Raw genomic sequence first — 24,707 nt, 5'->3', positions numbered from 1 at the left:
GGATATTTATCTTTTCACTATTGTGCCATACAGTCCCAAGCAAGATGGCATTAGGATCTACCAAGGAAAAGCTTCATTGATATTCCACAGATTTTACAGCAAATTGAAGAAAATAAACTGATCTAGTAATTTTCATGTTACCTCTCCTTTATTAATAAGAAAACCAGATTGCTACACTAATGAGATAATTAAATATGTCTTTTACACAACGAATATTCCAAGAAATTAATCAATATTTTCAGTAAATGCTGTGATCCAAGTTATCCTTTTATTTTAGGTTTGTACCTTTCATGGTGTTTGCTTTTGATTGCTGTTTTGTTTCTTGTTGTAAATGTCAACAATGTGCAACCTGAAGTAATTACTGGGGAAAGTGATAGCATATTTGCCAGCAGTGGAAATGCCAGAAGTGCTGTGTCTTCTGCTTCCCCCCCTCAGTTAAATGTTATTATTTTTGCCAGACATGTTGGCACATTGTTGTGAGTTTGCACAGTTAGGATGATATCCGTCACTTTCATGTTGATGAAAAAGGATGCTGTGAGAAAGAAAATATTTTACATGAGAAAAGAAGCACAGAGGAATTAAACAACTTGCCTAAGGTCACACAGGAAGCTTCTAAGGGAGGTATGATTCAAAGAGAAGTCTTCTAAAAATTATATGGAACACCTTAACTAGAAATCTACTTTTTTCCTGCAGCAGGCTTCTTCTTTCCTCAAAATAATTGTTCCATATAATTTCTGGTATCTGCAAAGAAAATTGTTTAATTATGACTAATTTTAGAATAATGTGATGTCCCTCTTTTTATGTTGGCTCTCCAATGACAGCAAAAATAAACAAAAAATCCAATTTGTTTAAGCAGTGATGTTACACCAAATGTATCAAGTCTTTGTCTTTCAATAGCTACCTAGAAGAGCAGCATGAACCTGCTTTCTCTGAACTCATGCTAGGAACAGAAAATATTACAAAAGTATTCCTAATGACAGTCAGCATTGTATGAATTGATGTTTACTTGGATGGAAATTAACTTCAGGAATAATAAGAAGTCAGTTGGATTTTGGGAAAGAAATTATTACAGGATTCTAATAATTTTTTATATACAAAATGTACCATTGAGTAGACTATTCCACAATACAAATAATTTTCTCAAAAATTGATTTAATTATATTGTTACAGCAATCAAAATTATTAAAACTTGAAGATAAATAAAAAGTGTCAATCAAAAATAATTTAATTCCAGAATTTCAAAACTTAGCAACTACTTACAAACCTCTACACCAACTTTTTCTGGACTAGAAATTCAAAACAATGCCTAACTTGACAGAAAGGGGAGCTCCTATTTAGATGATCAGATGTTGCTTTCCACTTCAACTACAAAAAGATGGAAAGCTTTTCCAACAGCCCCAACATTCATTACCCCACTCTAGCTGGTAGTTCAATTTTCAACAGTTTTCCTGGAGTTTAAGACAGTTTTGTGTCTATTGATTAATTTCACTTATCTCCTCAAAGTTCAACCTGCCCACATCTAATTTTTTTTTCTTTTTCTTTTTTTTTCTTGTGGGGTTTTTATTTATCCAGGTAATAGTTCAGCATCTCCTATGCTTTTGTTCTTTTATCAAGTGCTCCTCTTAAATGTATGGAGATACAAGATTTCTTTATTTTTCAAGACCAATGAAAATGAACAGTGTGGTGATTTAACCCCATGCAAACACTTTCTCATTCTCCACTTTCACCAGGTGGGATGGAGAGGAGAATTGGAAAAATCCATGTATTAAGATAAGAACGTTTTTATAATTGAAATGAAGTAAAATACTTCAAAATAATAATTGATAATTATAAATAGTAAGGATAACAGTAATGAAAAAGGAGATAACAAAAAGAAGGATAGAAATAAAATGTAAGGGTAAAAAGCCAGTGATACACAAAACAATTACTCATGACCCCCTGACTGATCTCCAGCTTGTTCCCAGCTAGTGATTAATGACTCCTGGCTAAATTCCCCAAGCTGATTTACTGGGTATGATGTTCTGTGATATGGAACATCCTTTTGGTCATTTTGGGTCAGCTGTCCTGCCACAGTCTTCTCCATCTTCTTGTGAACCTGTTCACAGGCAGAGTATGTGAACCCAAAAACTCCCTGGTAGGGTGAGCACTACTTGGCTACATTTAAAATATCAGTGTGTTATCAGCATTATTCTCATACTGATTCCAAAACACTGCACTGTACCAGCTAAGAGGAAGAGAATTGTGTTGAGCCTTCAGAGCTGTAAAGGACCTGGCTACTGTTTCACATGTGAACCTTGCTCAGAATTTTAAGGAGTCAAGGCTTCAGTGATTCCATGTGTCTCCACCGAAGCACATTGTTGACATTATAGCAGTTTTGGCAATTTTTCTTTTACTATTTTCAATTCAGAGAAAATGCAAGTTCAGTTTATTCTCATTTGTGAATGTCCTGGAAGAAGTAGAAACAATCATAGTTGTCATTTACAGACCATATGGAGACCTGAATCGTCATTCTTAATTATAGTCACAGAAACCAAAACAAAAGGGAAAATATTCATCATTATACTTTTTAATCAGATGAAAAATAGTTTTGATAATGTTTTTTCAGATAAATAATAATTTTGATAATGTTATCAGCAGTTTCTTGCAAGTAATCCTATTATTTTTGATTAAGAATATTTTTTCCCATACCAGATGTGAAGCACAATGATTAGAGATTCTTAATAAACATTTCAGTTTAAATTATTCAGTTACTTTAGGCAACTAATGTGTAAATAGGTTTAACTGTATGTGGTAGAATAGCAATGAACGTTTTTTTCTCTGACCATCAAAGTAGTTTCATCACCCCTCGTACACTTTATAATGGCAATTGGTATGCCTTTCTGTTCTTTCTGTTCTGATTACTGTAGGAGGATGAAGCATTTCCTGCAAGTCAGGACAGAAAGAAAGTCAAATAGAAAGCTGAAAGAGAATTGAGACAAGGATAAAGGACAGTTATTAAATTTGTGAACTCTATCAGGGGACAAGAAGATAAACTGTATGACTGACTAGAACTGTATTGGAGTCTGACATTTCATTTTTATGCAGGTCTTGGTTTGATAAAGGTAACACATTGAAGAACACTGCAATTCCACAAAAGCAGTTAGCACATTCATTGAATATCAAGATGGTTAAAGTGCTTCTCTTTTGTTGCTATCTCATGTTTTTATATGGGGCAATATAGTGCAGGAGCTTATGACTGAAGATCAGAGTCTCTGCTGCTGTAGCAAGTTTATTATAAGATTCTTTTTTTATTGAGTACTGAAATATAATATCTAGCTGACATTTTTTGTCACTCAATTTGTAGGGCTGTATTCATTTAGAATTATTTTAGGCTATATGTACCCTAGCAAAAAACAAACAAACAAACAAACAAAAAACCAAAAAAAAAAAATAAAAGAATGAAAATGCATAAAGGAATGAGCTGTAAGCTCACCATTAGGTGAACATTGAATAAGTGCTGAAATAGAAAGCAAAGGGCTAAGATGAAATGCATTTGAGTGTGAAGAAACTACAATTGGTTGCAAAGTTATAAACTATTTTAGGGCACAGTCAGGCACCAACACCATCTGTTTGCTAAAGAAAGAAAAAGAGAATAAAAAGGATACAATTATTTGTCAGGCAGGAGTATAGCTTGAAGCCCTGACATCACTAGACTGAGGCTATCCAGCCGGTATTCTGATAAGCCAGTTTACTAAATTTGCCAAATCCTTGATAGAATTAGTCTTCCCAATACTGCCTCAGATTCAGGGCACAGGGAAAACTAGTGTAGCAACCAGTAGCTTGTCTGCCAGAATGTGAAAACACAGATTTTATTAAATATTTATGAATGGGTATCTTTCTGTGAAGAATACTTTTGTTCTCTATTTTGCTAAAAGTTTTGCCTGTTAGTAATTACACCAAAACGTAAATTTTGTTAAAAATTTACTTCCATATGGGGAAATTTCAAATCATGTAATGTACAATTTGATATTTTTATACAAGCATTTTCTACAAGAAAAAAGGGTTTTGGTGGTCCTATCATAGATCCTAGATCCTGCATAGATTAGGGTGCGATAGGGGTGAAAGAGAAATGTCTCCATTGTTCCTCATTATAGTCTAAAAGCTATGATGTCCTTTCAAACACGGTTAAAACTTACAATGTACCCACATAGGGTGCACCTACACTACTGACTATTTCCATATAAAGAAGAAGGTAGGAAGTTTTGACTTTCTATGATTATAGGGTCATGTTGTGCAGCTGTACCTAATAGGAAATGGTCATTAGATTTCCATGCAGCTATCCCAGGCTATTTGGCTGCTGTGTTAAATCCTCCACAGATGTAGAGAGCAAAATGTTGGAAGGTCATTTTTTTTACATTGCAGGTGGTGATTTCTGGATGGTGTAGTAAGGTACAATATCACTCCTGGCCATGAGGGAAACCTTGAAAAGTATATGGCAACATTCTACAGTGCACAGGAAACAGTTAATCCAGGCACAGATACAACCTGAATCTACAGCTAAAAAGAGCTGCTCCAAAGCACAAAATCACCTGTGCAGATGCACACAGAGTTGCATCTCAAGATAATTCACTTCCCATCATAAAATAATGGAACTCTACTTCTGAGCTGAGTGGGACATTCTGGCTATTTCTTCATCATCAAGTAGTTTGGCCATCAGACTTGATCCAGCTACTTCCATGCTCCTACTTTACACAAGTACATCACATCAGTCCCAAACTTCCTTTCAGAGCAAATCAGCTAGCTCTGATTTAAAGAAGTGTTTTGTTAGGTGTATGTTCTCTCCAGGGATCCTTCTTGGTAGCCTCTATGGATTAAACCCAAATATCTGTGTCTTTTACCCCCCGTAATTATTTATCCATAGAGGTCTTGCACTTGTTTCAAATCTGTTGTGTCCTCCATTCCTTCAAGTGATAACTTGTGATAATTAATTGTGAAAACAAGTGATAATTACTCATGACAACAGAGGAACCATATGTACGGTAAAAAGAAGGTCTTAAACTCGGAGGAACACCAGAAGAATCTTGGAAGAGACCTTGGCCAAGTGGTACACAAGATGGATATAGCCTTCCCAGCCTAGTGTCATTGCTCTTCCCTTGGGCAGTGTGGAGATCAGCCTTCATGCACCTGTGGCCTGGGGACTGCTGGAACCTCTCACCGTGTCTTAGCCTTCAGTGTGATCAAAGAGGGAATCCCTTGATCCATCCGCCACATCCTTACTACTGTGATGTGGCTTTATTTAACAAAGATTGTTTAAACAAAATAAAATCTATAAAGTGCCACTCTTATTATGCAGCCTACTTGATTTCACTGAGATTTCTTTATTTACAAACACTTTATACACAGACTGCTATTCTTCGTTAGTTTTGTTCAGATTTTCGATCAAACCTAAAAATGTCACAGATGATCAACATTTTATATTTGTACTGCATCCAAGCAAAGGTAGTGAATGTTTTCTTCTAGGTAATTTTTTGGTCTCAGAGTTCAGCCAGACTCTTGGCAGTCCAATATGGATGCTAAATCTGAATCACAGTGCCTGTACAAATTACAGGCCGCATAGCTCCTCAGGCTGCCTGAGAAAGTAGCCTGGGAAAAATATGAGAAGGAATTAAAACAATTCTCAGGGACACTAAACAGCCTTGCAGGTGCTGTTTGTCTGTCCTCTTGTTTTCCCTTGCACGAGAAAGTCAGGGGGGCAGTGTGCCCCTGACCAATGATGGTAATGTAGCACTTTGCTAACCAATAAGAGTTTCCTTTCTGTACTTTCCACGTATCTGTCTATAAGACAGGCCTGAAGTAATAAACCAGAGAATTCTCGTGTTGAAGCTCCCTTGAGAGTTTGTGTCGTTCTTTATAGCCGTTCCCAATCGGAACGACAGTCCAATCCATTTAAAACTTGCTTTGCTGACATATTAAAATACACACAAAAAGGAATGTGTCTCTCTGAGGTTTTTCTTTTGTTAATTTAAGTTTTTTCTTCACTAATTTGAAGTTCACAGCATGCTGTAGCCCCCAAGAGCAAAAGGTGTATCACTTAACTGAGGATCTTACTATGTTTTATGCTACTATATTTGGAAAAACGAAATCAATACATAGGGCAGCTAAATCACTCAGATGCCCTTCTTATCTGAGTAGGGAAATAAACTGAGTAGCTTAGGTTCATTAATATTGAGAACAAGCATGACCACATCATTATGGTGTATTAAATTAATCTCTGTATTGAACTCAGTAGTCCACATTTGGCCTCATATCTTGACTATGACATCAAAAGAATGAGAACCCGTCTGCTTTTCTGACAATTTATTCCTGTGGTAGCCTGTAACATTATTTTATTTACCTTTTTATCAATATCTCCCCATTTCTTGAACTTTTGCATGCACTGTTACACTAAAACATATGGCTGAAACAGACTTATGTTTTTATTTTTGCTTTGCAGTACTGATGGGTTATTTGAAAAAAATTCTAATTACATACCACAGGTATTGCATAATTAGAAGATATTGAGGTTCATGATTATCCTACTTGCATTTTTCTCTTTTGGAGGTGATATCCACCACAGTGGGAAAGGTGCTTAGGTCTGGAAATAGACCATCCATGAAACAGCAAGGGAAAATTGTGTATAGCAGAATTCAAAATAACTTATCTGTCTGGGTATGCACGTATATGTACCATTTGTCATCCATTGAAATAGATAAGAAATTGCTTCCATTTTTTTGTTTGGTGTTTTTTGCTGGAATTCTATAAAATGTACACAAAAAATAATGAAGAGGACTATAGCTAGATACTGACTAGACTAGATACTGACTAGACATGTTCTACAAGTAGAATAAGTTATTCAATAAAGAAAGGTTTTCTTTTTGCAGTTGGAACTTTTGAGAAGGCTAGTATAATATAACCTGGTTTTGCATGCTATATTTAGACATTTGGAAGACAATATCAGAGGAAGAAAACCATAAAAGCAAACATAATGAGTTTGGCATTTGCAAAACAAATGTTCATAAAATCAGTGATTCTCCATATGTTCCACAAAAATTTAACATGGAGAACACTTGAAATTAACCATCGCTAAAAACAGCAGAATGAACTTGCTAAAGTTACCTAAACTAGTTCATGAAAATCACTGATAGTTTTGGTGGATTATTCTGCTAGATTGAATTTCTTATAGAGACAGACATATCATTCAGCCAGGCATGAAAATTATTTAGGGTTTTATAGCTTACCATTATTAAAAAACAATGCCCATGGACTGTTAATTAGTAAGATTATATAAACTAGTTTTCAAATTCTTGCCAAAAAGTTGCATCCTATAAAAATAGGACACAGAAAACAGAATTAAACAAATATTTTTCCTCATTTTATTTCCTTTTCTTTTTTTTTTTTTTTTTTTTTTTAAATTAGAACAATTACTTAAGGAAACTAAGATTATACCAAATGATAAATTGTTGCTATTCTGTGTTCAAAGTTTTCAAGAGAAGAACACGATTTCCTTTAAGGACAGTTTGGGTGTTACGGTATAGAGAAGAAGGATGACTCACAACAGGAGCGGGAGAGGCAAGAGGAAACAACAAACCCCATAAAAGCAACTTCTTTCAAAATGGAACTTGATCAATGGATAATGTAATGTGGTTATATTCTCTAGCACTAGCAAGGGAATGATCTCCATGACCAAGAAAGTCTCTTTATGACCTAATGTACTCCAGTATCTATCATTTTAAGTTTCTTCAGGGATCACTCAATTTTCAAGATGTTGGTTGTAATTGAACCCTAAGCTGGTGAATACATTCAGCTAGAACAGGAGATAGCAATTCCTTATGGAGTCCACGTTGTTCCCAGAGCACAGAAGCTGGAAATTTGCATCTCAAATGATTCAATCTGTTGCACAGTTATGGTGATAATATAATTGTACTTTTTCCCCTTTCATTTGCACACTTAATATCCAAAGCTCTATTAGGTCTTTCTAATTGCATCATACAGGAGGTTTTTTCTAATCATGGGTCCAGATTTTAATAAGATTGCTCCCTTTGAATTTCAAAATAAATCAAGGTCATGCTCTGAACCAAGACACATTTTCCAAGCTGCTTCATGGATGTGAACTCCAAATAGATTGGGATTGATACTGCTTGAAAAACCTGAAAAGCAACAGTATGAAGCACTTGTCTTATTTGGAGTTAAGTGAACACTCTTTCTGACATCACATTCTAGACAGTCTGTCTCACTGCTGTCTGAAATTGAGCATGAAACCCTTCCTGTCATCCTCACACTGGTGTGAAGAAACTGCACCTCACATATCTGACATAAAGGCAGGGTAGTTAAAATTGTTATGTTGGGAATTTGTGGAAAGAAGCTCTATGGAAACATACTCCAGCAGAATACTTTTTCTCTCAGAGTGAAATGAAAGTAAAACCAGAATTCTTTTACTAAGGCAAAAAAGTTTGTCCTCGGAGAAATAGAAAATCCCATTAAAGTGTTTTCTTGCTATTAGCTGAAGTTGCAGCCAGAGTTTAAATCATCATCAGTGCACTTTTCATTACAGATCACTGCTACTTGACTGAAAATCATTGCTACATTTTATAGAACAGAAATTCCATAAAAGAGCATACATTAATAAACTTTTTTGTTTCATGTCAAAGTTGAATAATGTTTATTACTTGTGGCATATTTGTCCTTGATGTTATATTGCAGATAAATATTTTTCTTTATTTTATTAATTCAGCATAACTTTATCTTTTTTCCTTATAGTTAGTACAGCCATTAGACAGTGACACTAATACTGTTAAGATGTTATAGATATACAAATAATAAAAGTGAAGAAGAACTATTTGGATTATCTTCTCTGTTTTTTGACTTACATTATTTCAGATTTGATTGAAAATTCACTTATGTATTAAACAGGCAGCAGTGGGGATGAGATGAAAAGGAATCACATGGGATCATGATGAAAATCTTTTAGAAAGCTGTTTTATCTTCAGTTTGAGGTAAACACTGAAATGCAGCTTTACAACCAGTTTCAGGAGACATTTAAAATGAAGTTTTCTGTTGTTATTCATCCTGTCTCCTCTTAGAAAGGAAGACACATATGTTAGTTATTGTTTTCAATCTTTTTGTAAAGCTCTGTACAAATAGTTTGATTTCAAAACAAGATTCAGATAGGGTAAAATTAATTCTTGGGCTGAAAACAAAGGCTCCTCTGAACCTCACCTGTAATTATATCACCAAACCACCAAAATATAAGCAGGATGAATTTCACCTATGATTATGATGAATACTCACCTAATGATTGCTGAGTATCATTTTAGTCTGGAAACCAAGATACTGCAAGTATTGTCACATAGTTTGCAAAATATTTTTTGCCTCTTCCTTGGATAGAATTTAAACTGCTTTTACAAAGAGCAGGATAAATATGCAGTCATTTTATTAGAGAAAGTTAGTTTTTCTTCAGGTCTCTTGACAGCCTTTTTACTGAAATGCTGTAGTGCATGCTGCATTGCATAGGAGGAGTTTTAACAGTAAATTATTAAAGTGAAATGAAGGGAAATTATGAAGTCAATGGTTTCTTGAATAACATCCATTTTTGAAACAGGAAGGATCATTTAAGAAGTATGAGAAAAAAAACACCATTTGAAATAAATATAGAAAAAGCCAATTCCAAAATATAGCTAACCTTATGACCATGTGGTTCAATGGAAAGAACAAAATGTTAACTGTAATAAATTAAATTAATTCAAAGGTGTATTGAAAGAGGTCTCAAGGCATGGTGTGTACAATGCTAGTGCCAAAAGGCATATCAAAAATCAGCAATAGCTGCCCCTTTCACACCTACCAAATATCCATCTCATTCCAGGTGAGAGGGGAAGTGGGGCTGCTGCCTCCTTCCTCAGCACTGGCTCAGTGCTCACTGCAAAGCCCCTGCTGCCAGCTCCTGCACAGGGTACCAGTGTCTGCATCTGAGCCAACCAGCTTTGGGAACCACTGCTCGGAAATTTGGGCTGTACATTTCTGTATGAATCAGTGTCCTGCTCACTGTCCCTGCAGGGTGTGGAACAGGGAGCAGACCTAGAAATCTTGGGGGAGGAGTTACACCTTGCCAAGCAGCCACAGTCACCTGGCTTAAAGCCACTCATGGTCCCGTTGAAGATCAGGAACTGGGTTTGCAAACAGCTACTTCTAAACATCACAGTCTGCCTGGAACAGAATAATTAGAAATATCAGAGTTTATTCCCTGAGAAAGATGCTGCATTTTTTCATTCATGGGAGAACCACATACACTGCTATTGCCAGAAGTCATTGTCCTGTGAGAGGGTTCCAGGAATGAACTGTAAAAAAGACCAAAGCATTTCATTAATTCCAGGTGTATGGGACAAGACTTTTAAGAGTACAATTACCTCAAGCGGAGCAGAAAAAATAAAAACATTAAAAAAGAGATAGAGATAGAGAGATAGAGAGAGAGAGAGAACATTAAAAAGAGACTTAGAAAGTGAGGTGGAGCAATGGATGTGAAGAAAAGAGAAAGCTTAGGTTAGAGAATGGTAGAGTCATGCACAGTGAAGGGCTCAGCAGGGGAACAGAATAGAGAAAAAGACGTGTTGCCAAATCATTAAAGCAAGGTTGCAATAACTATGCCTTTTAAATTGGTTTTCTGTGGAGTGATGTCTCTGCTGTAGAGAATAACACCTACAGAGGGTTTTTGCTTACCCCCCTGCTGGTTAGAATGATTTATCTACAAAGATATATAAATCAGATCTACAAAGATATACATTTTCTTTGCCTTTAATTTCTACTTCTATCTACCTTTCATATTTTACCAAACCCAGAGGCTTTTATGGCATCATCAGTCGGCTTCCATGGGGAAGACAAATACCAAGGATTGAGAGGATAACACCTTCAGAAATACCCAGAGTAGAAACATTTCTTTCTGAAGACAGATTCCTCATCCGTGGAATTTATTTAGGAATTGTAATGCATGTTTTTAAATTACTTTCTACATAAGTTTGCTTGAAAGAAAAGACAAACTCTTGTGGATCAGTCCTGTTATGAATTAAGAAAATATGTATTGTGTGAGGAGAGGAGAGGAGAGGAGAGGAGAGGAGAGGAGAGGAGAGGAGAGGAGAGGAGAGGAGAGGAGAGGAGAGGAGAGGAGAGGAGAGGAGAGGAGAGGAGAGGAGAGGAGAGGAGAGGAGAGGAGAGGAGAGGAGAGGAGAGGAGAGGAGAAGAGAGGAGAGGAGAGGAGAGGAGAGGAGAGGAGAGGAGAGGAGAGGAGAGGAGAGGAGAGGAGAGGAGAGGAGAGGAGAGGAGAGGAGAGGAGAGGAGAGGAGAGGAGAGGAGAGGAGAGGAGAGGAGAGGAGAGGAGAGGAGAGGAGAGGAGAGGAGAGGAGAGGAGAGGAGAGGAGAGGAGAAGAAAATAAAAAGAAGTGAAGTGAAAGGGAAAAGAAAAAAAAAGAACAGGAAAAGGAAAGTGAAAGAAAAGCTAATAGAACAGCAATTTTCCGAACAAGATTATCCTCTGAAAGACTTATATCATTGCAGGATGAATTGGTTAAAGCTGTGACCAAAAACTGTGAAATATGGAAAATGTCATATGTCTCAATTCTCTGTTTTTGAAAGGGCTGTTGGCTTTCACAAGCTGGGTAAACATAGAGAGACTGAACAGGATGCATCCCAGGTGAAGAATGCTGTGGAATACTTGGGAAATTATAGCAGCACATAGGGGAATCACTGGAACCTGCAGGATATCAAGGAATTATGCATTCTATGGAATTTCCTGTGGAGGGTGATCTCACATCACTTAAAAAATCCCAATAATTTCTACTAATTATTGCTATATACGAAACCATATAAATAAAGCAATATAAGAATGTGATGTCCCAGATACCACCTACTGCTCTGTGATGAAAATAACAACACAGTATATTGCATTTCCTATGCCTAAATATATAATACCTAAACTGAAAGTATGCCATTTTATAGCATGTGCTGCACCTTTTTGCCATTATGCATTAATCTTTTTTAGATCCAGGACATGTAGTACATAAATTAATACAAAAAATGAAGCCAAGCCTGGAAGTGATGGAAGACAAATGCCACTTCTGGCTTCTATTGTAAGTGATGCATTATATCTTTAGGCAGCAATAAAGGTAATGATTTCAGAACTCTAAAATGAGACTGCTAGAGTTATGTTCACAAAAATTCTTTCTCATCTTAACATTCTGAGCAAAAAACATCATTATCAAAGGTGCAATGTTATAACTTTATGAAAAACTGCCATGGGTAGAAAATACATGAAAGAAATGTCACTTGTTTACTACTTCGTAGTGGTTAACCAAGTGCTCTAAAAATCTGTTCTGAAGAAAAACAATCTAACTGTTATTTTATAATCTTACTGAAGAAGTAAAGATTTTTTTTTAAACTTGTTGACTTTGATTTTGTAGAAAACAACTAAATTAAGAGATCCAATGTTGAAGTATGTCAACATTTCAAAAAAGAACATTTCAGGTTCAATTTCAAATATGAATTTGTATCTAGAAATGTATTATGAAATTAAAATTGTGACTTAAAAAATTTCTGTTTTACAGGAATTTAAAAAATGTGTGCATTTAAGAAGAAAACATTTTATTGAGATTATATTTCTTGAATATTTTCCTCCTATACATTTGCAAAATTCTATTCTACTAATCAAGACAACTTATTTATCCTTATATGTGTGCTTTATTTGGCCAATTCTTTCACATGGAGTGGTCTATAGGTGAGCTGATTATATAATGACAAGTTTCAGGTTTGTAAATGATATTTTTGAAAAGTACTTTCACAGCATTGTGAAATTGTCAAACACTTGGCATTTTAAACTCTTAGATAAAGGTCTCAAAAGACATGTACTCACCTCTCTCTTTACTTTCTTTAAGTCCCAAAGTCTCCAAAGCTGCTTTTGAGCTCCTGCTCAAACCTACAATTACATAAATCTTGGTGTTTAATCTTCTGCATGTCAACATTTGCAGAAACACTTTTGTGCTGAAATTGCTCTGCAGAAAGATACCTCAGAGTCATGGGTTAAGCCAAGGCTTAAGAGTGTTCAAAACAATTTCTTGAATTACCTGGGAAAATAATTTTATGATACTGTGATCTGATCACGATCTTAAGTTAGGTGCACTGTTTGACATTGATTAGCAGTGCTAATTGGTTAAGATAAAAAAAGGAAATGCAGCTACACATGGAAGAACAACTGGGCATCCACAACAAGTGTCTATCAGGACACGGGTAAGTGTCTGAGGTAAACACTGAAAAGCAAAATGCAAAAGAGGTGTGTAGCAAGAGGACAAAGAGAAGTCAAATGGTTTCAGGGGTGGCTGTTTGGCTGGCATAGCCATGGGTCCAGTGCCCATGGATCCTGCCATTAAATAGGCAGATCAGGACAGCTCCAAAAGTGTCCATTACATGAGAACAGCTTTCTCAAAACCAACTCAGGTGTGTACTTGATATTGTGCTATTTAGCTAGTAAAATCAAAGTTGTCTCAGTAGAAAAGACTAACAGCCATGGAAAGGTCTTCATTTAGTAGACAACTAACTTCTGAAGATACAGCTACCTGTAATTCATTTGTCCCTGCTTCTCCTTTGCACTGCCATCTGAAAAGCTCTGTCAATACTGGTTCATCTGACTTTCCTTTTGGCTTTAAGCAATAGAATCAATTTAAGCAAGATTACTTTAAACTGAAGTCTTGGATGACTTGTTGTATTTTATCTGAAATTGAGCTAGAGAGCATTTCATCGACAGGATGAGAACTTGTTCCAGAAGGGTACCAAGAACCTTCCTGCAGTGGTAATATTTCTGACTTGCCCATTTTATATTTGGCACTAACACTGCAAGCAGAGGCCAGCATTAGCCTAGTTATACCATTTCTGCTGTATGGATTTCTTCAGTTATTTCTGCACATCAGTGCAGAGCGCTCCAGAGTTTGGTGAGCTAATAGAATCTTGAATGGCACACAATTTTCTCAAATTTTGTCATATATTTCATAATGAATATAGTGCAGAATTTAATTATAATTTTCCTCTTTGATAGAATAGCTTTTATATTGCAACAGATATGTAGCTGATGATTAAGTTTCCATTTCACATTTGTATGTAGATATAACTATGTATTAGAGGAATAATTTAAGCATACCTATGTATGCAACACTAATTTACATATATTCATATAAATATATATGTTTTTTAAAAATAGTTTGTGGTAACATAAGAAAAAATTCTTCATTAATTTGTCTTCAGTCTGAGACCATCATAAGTCTACTGCAGGTACAACTAACTAGGCTTATCAACTCCCTGCATAATTTCTCCTTTCCTATTGTCTCCTGTGAACCCTAAATACACACTTAAATATGCATTTGTTTCAAGATGAATCAGAAACTTGCACATGCCTCATCACCTACAGTAACCAAGGAAGCTTTATAGTGCAGCTGTGAACATTACAGACGTGCAAGTGCGTGCACATGCACACTCTGAGAAGGGAGAGCTTGAGCTGTGTGTGAAGCTGTGGGCTCAGCAGCACGGTAAAACAGCCTCACTTTTGCAGTTTGTATTCCTTCAGTGGTTTGTTGGCATAGTTTATGACAGCTATTTATATTCATTTCAAGCCTGGGGGAAGAACAAAGCTTGAAAGATGGTTGTTGGTAAGTTTTCATTCCTTAAAAAATGTAAGTAAAATGGAACATATTACTTTCTTTTCACCCTACTGGCCTGATAATTACATTTAATCATTCATTTTACATTGAAAATGCATCACACACATTTGAAAAGAACTTATGATGAGCAAAAAGATAAAATAATTTTTGTTCTCCTTTGAATTTATTTAGGTGTAAGAATTACAAGTATTATGGTACAAGATATTTATTATTTTAGGAGAAATTTATTACAGTACTAACAAAGTTAAAATCAGAAGTTAAGGTAAAAGCAAGGCACGCATGTGAATTTACAAGCTACAGAAAACATAACTGGTGATGAAATAGAAAAGAATATATGAAGAATAAAAGGTTTCCATAGCAATGCACTACTATTAATTTTTCTTGAAGCAGAAAAATTCTCTAGAATGAGAACACTGTAACAAAAATGGATGTAAATATATTACAAAGGTTTCCTTCTCTACATTTCTTTTATGATTTAATTTTATAAGACTGCAGACCTATTAATGAAGTGTGAGACAAGGCTCCACGGTATAGAGGCTTGGCACTTACAGAAAATAAAACATCAGTACTAAAATAGAACACATTCATAAAGGTGAGGAAAAGGTGAAACAAATGGGAGGATTCAAGCTTTGTTAATGAAATGCAGAAAAAAATATTTTGCTTTATTATATTTTTCTCCTACCAACTGCAAGAAGAATGGAGATTAAATTCACATTTACCTCTACACATTCTATTTTATATTTAGCTGAAGGTCTACACACACTTGATTATATAAGTACCAAGATTAGTGTTTTAAATAACATTAGTGTATAACTGGTAGGTTCCAAACTGTTATGATGGTGTAGAGCATCCAGGACACACTTACATCTTCCTTATTTGTCCTACTTCTCTTCCTTCCTCATGTCTTTCACATTCAATGTGGTAGGAATGGATGGAAACATTGTCTTCCTGTCTATCTCAACTATGGAATAGAACAATTAATCACCATTCCATAGCACAAAATATCCTGAAATAAAACATTTCTATATGAAAATGTAGATGATATTGATTATTTATTATTTTTTATAACAACACATATTGTCATTTTGGTCAAATAGAAAAATACTTCTGTATCCTGATTTTGATAGGAATTTTTCCCCACTGAAATATTTATTTTTATAATTTTTAAAAAAAATATGTGAGGCAAACTCGCTGGCTCACAACTGACATCCACCATCATTTTAAAGAAGCAAGCCACCTTAAAAGAGGAAGTTCAGAACCAAATTTTATTCTTACGTACCTCACTTTCATCCCTTCTGAGAGGATAATTTCTACAAGATATTCAGTCTAAAATTCATTCAAATTTTGCATCCATTTAATTTCAGTCTTCAGCCTGTGAATATTTGGTGTTCATATAATGAATTAGTCAGGTGTGGCAATTTGAGAGAATTTGTCTCACGAAAGCTAGTGTGAGATAAGCCTTTAATATTCATACAGGACTCTGATCCAAAATTTCCAATCAGCTAAAACATAAATATTGATACATGGTTAATACTGAGTTTGTATTGTACCAAAGTAATAGGTCAAGTACAATTCTTGTCTGGTTTTGTCTCAGCTTAATCTAGTGCTCAACATTTTCAAACCTCTTTTAAAATAAATGTCTTTGCTATTGTGCATGACATGGTCATTGTCTGGGATTTTTGACTTTATTGTGGTACCTTAAGACAAATGTTTATCTTATGTCCTGGATCCCTAGAGCCTACTACATTTTTAGTGATGTCTCACAATGAAAAGAAAGAAAAGAAAAAATTGTTGGGTTGATACTGTCTTATGATCTCTAATAGTTAACAAGTCATACAAAGAAAACTGTCTCTGGAGGTCATGTCTGAAAAAATATTTTGCAATATTTTTTTCAGCTATGACATGCATTTTGGAGAGTTGAGGAATATTCTGCAAATTGGTAAATTATCAAGAGCAGCTGTCACTTTCTTTATATAAATGCACATGAGTATTTGCAAAGCAATTCACTAATGGAGTAATACATTTCTCACTGTAAATATGATTTAGTAAACAAATGAGCAAAATTGCTTCCTTTGATAACGACATCAAAATTGGCATTTTGGCAAATTAAAACTGGTAAAGAAAAGAGATCTGCTCAAAGCTGTCACCTTTTTAAGCCTACTCACAGCTCAAAAGCACTGACTCTTTTTAACAGAACATAAAAATTTCCGAATTGAATGGATTCATGTCCATGTGAAAAGAAGGACATAACAGACAAAATTATATATATAGTTCTTTGAGTGTGATGTCAATCTCATAGGGCAGTTCAATCCAGAGGTATACAATGATTTCACAGGCAATCAATCCAGATTTACACTGATGTTGCAGAATGGAAATATGTTTTTAAAATTTTAAAGCAAACCAATAAATTTTATAATTCTGTTGAAATGACTATGTTTAGATAGACAAAAGATCAAAGAACATTTGATTACTAACAAGATATTATTTAAAATATAGGTAATGTAAGAATGGATATACATTTTAACCAAGGGGTACTTATTTGAGCATTTGAATCACTTATTTTGCTTCCCTGTCTTGCTTTTAGCATTCAATGAAATTGGAGTGAGAACTGTTCTTTTGTGCTCCACAGAATGCAGAGAATAGCTTTTGTGTCTGGTTGGAGCTCTTGTTTTCTGGTGACATGAATATCTGGGACCAGGATTTTTTCTGAGTGCTCAATTCTGGTAATATGAATTGGCCACTATTACTGGTGTTCTGACCCCTCTGTTTTCCTGTATCTGTGGACTCCAAGAATTGGCTTTTCTGTTGTTTTTTTCATGTTGTTTTAACAGCTCACTCTCATGGTGTGGGAAATACTTCACCCACAGGGATGATGTTTCTTAGATGTGTTCTGTGAAAGATTGCATTCTGGTATTCTGAAAGGTCAAAACATTTTACTGAAGCTTGATGACAATTTGATAATAGCTTGGTAATTTCCACCTGGGCTGTCCTGCAGTCCCATGAAAATATTTATCCACTGTGACTGGACCCAGCTCTGAAAATCCTATTCCAGTTACCATCCATGTTTTCTTTTACTCTGCTCATCATGTTCCAAAGTATCTATTCTGGTACTATTTAAAGTATATTTTCTCTCTGTGTCAGCCAAACTTTTTAACATAGCGGTCAGATTTCAGAAATGTGTTTGCAACTTGTTGTACTAACATAAGAGAGATAACAAAAGAATTTTAGGGGTAAACATTACTCTATTATTCCTTCTAAATTTCATATGGACCTACCTAAAATGCTCTAATTGGTCAGAGAATTTGGCCTCATAAAAGAAATGTGATTTGTGAAATTCCAGTTTTGTAACCCTACTTTTATCTCTGATTTCTAATATATTCAAACAATAACAAAAATATATCAAAGAGTAAGATTCTTGACCAGGCTTTTGAGAGCTCTTCTTCTTGGTAATTGCCACAGGTAGCCTTTTATTGAGCATAAAAATATATAAAACAGACATAAATACTATAAATATAAAACAGGCATAAATACTATAAAATACTTAATGGAAAACCATCCTCAAATATTTTCTAAAAAAAATTAGATGATTAATTTTAGAAAAAAAATGCATACTTCTCTCGATTCACAATAAAATGCATTTAGAGTAATATAATCATTAAGGCTGGAATAGATCTCGAAGGTCACCAAACCCAACCCTTGACCAAAACCCACCATGTCAAACTAAATCACAGTGCTAAATGCCTTATCCAGTCATTTTCTGAACTCTTCCAGTGATTGTAACTCCACCACTTTTCTGGGCAGCCTGTTCCAATGCTTAACTACTCCTTCAGTGAAGAAATTTTTCCTGATGTCCAGCCTGAACTTCCCCTGGCACAGTTTGAGGCCATTTCTTCTTGTCCTATGGCTAGATGCCTGGGAGAAGAGACCAACATGTGTCTTGCTACAAACCCCTTTCAGGCAGTTGTAGACAGTGATAAGGTCTGCCCTGAGCATCCTCTTCTCCAGGCTAAAGACCCCCAGCTCCCTCAGCTGCTCCTCATAAGGCTTTTGTTTCAGACCCTTCACCAACTCAGTTGCTCAGGATTGAACACAGGTTTGAGGTGTGGTCCCCCCAGTGCTGAGTACAGGGGGACAGTCACTGCCCTGCTCCTGCTGGCCACACTAATACAGTGTGTAATATTTTACACAGTGTGTGTAATATATTACAGTGTGTACTTTACAGGCCAGGGTGCCCTTGGCCTTCCTGGCCAGCTGGGCACACGCTGGATCGTGTCCAGCTGCTCTTGACCAGCACCCCCAGGTCCTTCTCCACCTGGCAGCTTTCCAGCCGCTGCTCCCAGCCTGTTGTGCTGCCTGGGCTTGTTGTGACCCAAGGGCAGGACCTGGCATGTGGTCGTGTTGAACTCCATACAATTGGCCTCAGCCCATCTATCCAGCCTGTAGAGATCCCTCTGCAGAGCCTTCCTGTCCCTCAGCAGACCAAGACTCCCACCCAATTCAGTCTTGCCTGTAAACTTATTGAGGGTTCACTGGACTCCCTCATGCAGATCATCGATCAAGATATTAAACATCAATGGCCCCATAAGCCTTGATGTGTCACCATGACATGTATTTTAAAAGAGAAAATTTAGATGTAACATATGCATTGTGAAGTGTACAGCAGATGACACTTCATAAATAACCATTACATTAACCTTATATTTTTTCTCAGCTCTAGAGGAACGGATTTTAGATGTTCAACAGGAACCAAAATGAATTGCAACTGTCACATCTGCAATAAAAAGAAAGACATGTTTGAGAGCTTTTTGATGGGTCACCAGTTTTTACTTCTGTGAAAAATCTGCCTGTGATATTTTTTGTCATTTTCTATGCTTTCCTTACTGTATAACTCAAGAGACCACCAGCCTCAAGAATTAGCTATCCATCCCTTTCAGAGGCATTAGTGCTCAGGACTGCCTTCAAATCAGGTTTTTTCAATACATTCAATTTACAGTGTAAATATATTTATAAGCAATTTCAAAGGCATATGCCTGCCTGGAGGCCTGGGGAAATTTTGTAGTTTGGAGACCTATACATCTAAACTTAATAAACATGTAACTGAATAAATAAGGATAAATAAATATATTATTATGAAATTTAGAAAAGTTAAAAAAACTTTGAATTTCACTTACATAAAAATTCACCGTGACATTCATTTTAAAAGAGAATTTAGATCAACATATGTATTAAGAACTGTATAGCAGGTGACACACCATAAATCAGCAACTGACAATTCACAATAGAAGTTTTATACACTCACAGGTGATGTACATTATCCTTATTCCCCTTTTCTGCAATATATTTTTATAAGATTATAATATGCAAAAGTTTTCAGACTGCTTGCTAAACAATTCTGTATTCTTCACTTTATATCCATTATTTAATACCATGGTCTACACATATACAAAAAGAAAACATTAAATTCACATCCAAAGATAAATTTCTGCAGTCCATAGGAATACTTTTATCCAGCTCCTAAAGTCGCTATTAATGTTGGTGGAGTCCAGAATAATGCTCTTTAAAAGACAAATAATAAGGATTAAATCACTGGAATGCAGAAAATTGTGCATTAAATCTAAAATGTCATTCCTCCATGAGCCTGCTGTGCTTAGGTTTTCAGTTGACCCAAGAAGCTCAAAATATAGAGGAATGGGTTTCCATTCACTCAAATTAGAAAAGGCAAATAGTGCAAACCTTTGGGATACTGACACAAAAGGAAAACAAAACCCCTAAAATGAAACCACTAGTATTCTTAGACCGTATTTCTCCTTTTCCTCCTGTGTTCATGTTGCATAACCAGTGTAACTGAGGAGAAAGGTGGGGTTTACTCAGTAGAGACAATTGGAGATGTGACTCTTTCATGATACATTCATTCTGATGCTCCATGCAAATTTCTGCCTCTTTAACAAAAATGACAAGACAGGGAATGGGTCTGATTTTCAGCAGCCATATTTTACAGACTAGTATCTGAGGACAAACTCTGATGAAAGCAGTTGATATAATCCAGCTGACCAAAATCAGTATCTCTATGTGTAGGGACTCTGGAACAGAGGATCAGCTGTCCAAGGAACATGTAGATAACTCTCAAGAAGAGGAACTGTGTCAATTCTACTACCACTAACTGTTCTAGATGTAGCAGTGGTCACAGTCCAAATTTACATCTTTTGTCTTTTATAAAACTTTTACCTATAAGAAAATATTTCAAAATATCTAATGGCCCACCGAGCACACTCCTAACACGTAGTCAACCAAGCCCCTGACCAATCTTTAGGGCAGCCACTGCCCTAGTCACTGCTTCAGAACTAACCATATGGTTTCACTACATTTCCACATGACTCCTGACCCCAGGCTTTCACTTTCACAACCCTGGTCATACTGCAGCAATGGTGAGATGTCATATGAGCACATTCCAAGGCCACCATACCCCAGCTGTCCATAAAGCCTTATGATATGCAATAATTCTATTCATCACATCTGAAGTGTTCTTGATAGGATTTTTGAGTGTCATTGAGACATTTCCCCAGGATAAGGCAGACAATGTCTCCCCAATAGGAATCAAACCCCTCAACCCCATACAAGTTCCCCCTAGTAAACACTGTGTGGCACCATAAAGAACCAGACCTAACTCTCCAAATGCTTTGGCTGACACCCCCAAGTTATATGAAAAGCCATAAATTTTAAGCTAAGTATGAAAACAGTTTCTTTTTCAATTGTAAAAATCAATATGTTAAACCATATTTATAATTTTTACCATGATAAACTCATGAAGTCACAAACCGCCCCCCCCCCCCCCCCCCAGTATGTGTGTGCTTAGGCATAATATGGCAATAAAACTCACATATAGTGACTGTAGTAATTGCAGAGTGAAAAAAAATCAGAAAGGAAAAGACATCCTCTGTCTAGGCAGTATTATCTGACATCTTTCAGATGTGTTTGGGAATAACTTTTATGGCAATAATTAAGGTAATTGGTAGTTTTTACTAATGTAAGAGTAATGTATTAATTATTAAATACAAATATATTTTGTCTTTATAATGGAATGGTACAGATCCCCAAAGTTCATACAGTCTTCCCTCTCTCTGACTGCTTTTTTAGTGATTCTAATCACTAGTGGCCAGTGTGAGACACTAGGAAATGCTTCTATCACACTAGTGCACTCAAACATTTACAGTTTCTGTGTTTACAGTTCTACAAGTCTCTAAAGTTTTCAGCCTCCTATTCTCATATCTATGACCATGGGATCTATACAAGAAACTGAAAATTGTTAAGAAGTCAGATAAAATTATTGTAAAAATGACACAGGTAGAGACTAGAGGGCCTTGATGTTTGCCAACTAACCTGAAATGTCTCTTGACACAAACCAAAGGTTAAGGGGGATAGAAAAGAAAAAAAATATTTGCATAATTTAAATGTAAACATTTCATTTACTGTTTTGGAAAGTAACAAAAAAGAATCTGCTACTTTGATCTGCACATTTTGCCTTTGATATGAACAACTCTTGTAATAAATTCCTGAAGCAGGAAGCGCTATTACAGCCATTTAGAATATGTTCCTTTCATTCTGTCAAACCAGATTAAAGGAAACTCGTATGAGGGATGCCTACACTTACAATTGATCAGATAATGGTTCTGCTGTTAGAGAGTATAATTTCTCTATAATGGAAAAATTTTGCTTGCTTTTTTTTTCCTTGAGAATACTAAGGAGGCACTTTTTGGTTTTTTTTTTTTTCCCCTTCTCCTACTTTTCCAAATTTCCTACTCACATCTCAAATCTTGGAGATGTGCTGAAATATTTTTGCAAAATTTTGGACAGTAAGGATGGGACAAGAAAGATTAGGACAAGAATGCCTTTATCTTCTTCAAGCCTCTCTGAAAAGTTTTTACCAGTTACCTTGTTAGACTTCTGGATTTTACACAGTGCAGTAAAAGTAGAATAATGTCATTGATATTTTCCACAGAACTTCTGTAATATCTGAAAGGTCTGTGGAAGACTGATTTTAAGCATATGTGTCAAACTTTAAAGGTCCCCACATTTAAGGGTTTGGGATAGATTTTTTCCTTTTTCTTTCGAATAATTTTTTAACTACATCAGATTGTTTGGATATTGTGATGTCTGTAGATCAGACATTGATCTACATCAGATCAATGACATCAGACATTTCACCAAATAATTCCATGCTTGCTTTTTCTTTTGTTTCCAGTTTCAGGAGGAGGGGATGCCAGAATTGAGAGTTTGTCATGACTATGTAATACAGCCTGCATTTAGCTGACCTGCCTCAATACAAAGTTGAAGAACTAGTCAGCCTTTTGACATGATCTTGTCTCCCATGAGTGATGAAAAGAGGTTTTGTTTTTCCTCTGTGGAAAGAGGGCTTTCCATTAAAAGCCATTGTGCTGGCATTTTCTTCTCTATGTAATCTGGTGGGCCATACAAAAAAGAAATGCACCAATGAAAATAACATGTTTGATTTCTAGAGATTTCCATGCAACCTCATTTTGCTATTTCCTCACAGTATTCATACAGAGTTTTGCATCTGATCTGACAGTTACAAAGATTTAGTTACAAATTCCAACTCTGACATTTTCCCACTCAGGCATGCACTTCACAAATTACTACAAAACCACCATATTTGACTCTAATGCTTTTTGAGGATGATGCCAAAAATAACAATTAGAACTGATTCTTAAAACTTCACTTTTTTATCTTGTGCTCACTTTGAGTTCTCTTCTCCCTGCTGCATCTGAAGCTAACAACCAACTCTCTGCTGTGATAGGATTTTAACCAACTCACACGTGCAGTTGTTGGTGTGACCTTGTAGCGAAAGGGAATTTTTTTACTTTATTAGTAATGTTATTAACCCTTTTCATCAATAACCTTTCCCCAACAATTCTGAAACTGCTGATATTTAAGAAGAACTAAAAAGGTGGACTTCAAGCCTTATGTGTTTACCTAAGTTTTATTTTAAATTCCTTGCCAAGGTACAGCTCTATAAACCCATCATGTAAGGTAAATTAGTATTGACCCACTGAGTATATATAATGCTTGCTTCAGCCTCCTGTTCAGTCCTATTCTCTCCAAAATCTCTAATGTCATCCAATTTTTTTTTTTTTTTTCCATTTAGATAGGTAATTAAATCAGATTGCATGCCAGTTTATCTAGGGAGCACAAACACAGTGAAACCATAACTTAATCACTTTCTGCTTCAAAAGTGTTCACGGGACTCTCTTAGTCTAACTATTTGTTTTACACAATTTAGTTCCATAAATCCTTAAAAACTTGTCTGCCGGTATCTTTCCCTAACTTTGGTCATTAGTGAAATATAAATCCTGATACTGTTTCAGCCTCTGCATTAGGAGAAGGATAGCTTTTGCCAAGTAAATATCAGATGACCGCAACCACAGTTGTACCTCTTTTGCGGTGATCATAGAATAAACCAACATTATTCAACAAGACTCTAGGGAATGGCTCCTGGAAAAGGGATGACAGCAATGTCAAGAAAATATCTTGTTTTCCTTCTGATGTGTCTGAGAATATTAACTTCTGATTAAGGCAATAGTTTTTCATTTCTCTATGCCCATCATACCAATATTTGATTGAGCATTTTATAAGCTTTATCTGAGCTATGCATGATATCTCATACACCCTCTTGAAGGATTAAAGGAATATTTTCCTAGATGAATGCTCCTGTGCAAAAACAGACTTCTAGGAAGTATATCTCCATATTTTCCCTTAATATTTTGGGCTTAGATTCGTAGCTTGGTAAGTGAGAAGGCTTTTCTGGGTTCTGAAACAAACTGCAGGGATTATTTCTATGTGGATGTTAAGTTCATGCAGTCCTTGTCTCATGTATTTCACACTGGGCTTGAATGTGCCTCAGGTGTTCTTTAGTTGTCTTTTTCCTATTTGTAATGTTATTCCTGTAGCATAAGCCTCTTTCCCCTCATACATATTTGTCTCTCTGAA

This window comes from Cyanistes caeruleus, chromosome 6, assembly GCF_971803275.1.
Source record: "Cyanistes caeruleus chromosome 6, bCyaCae1.hap1.1, whole genome shotgun sequence".
NCBI classification, from domain to species: domain Eukaryota; kingdom Metazoa; phylum Chordata; class Aves; order Passeriformes; family Paridae; genus Cyanistes; species Cyanistes caeruleus.
The sequence above is the reverse complement of the archived record's forward strand: the minus strand, read 5'-3'. Positions refer to the sequence as shown.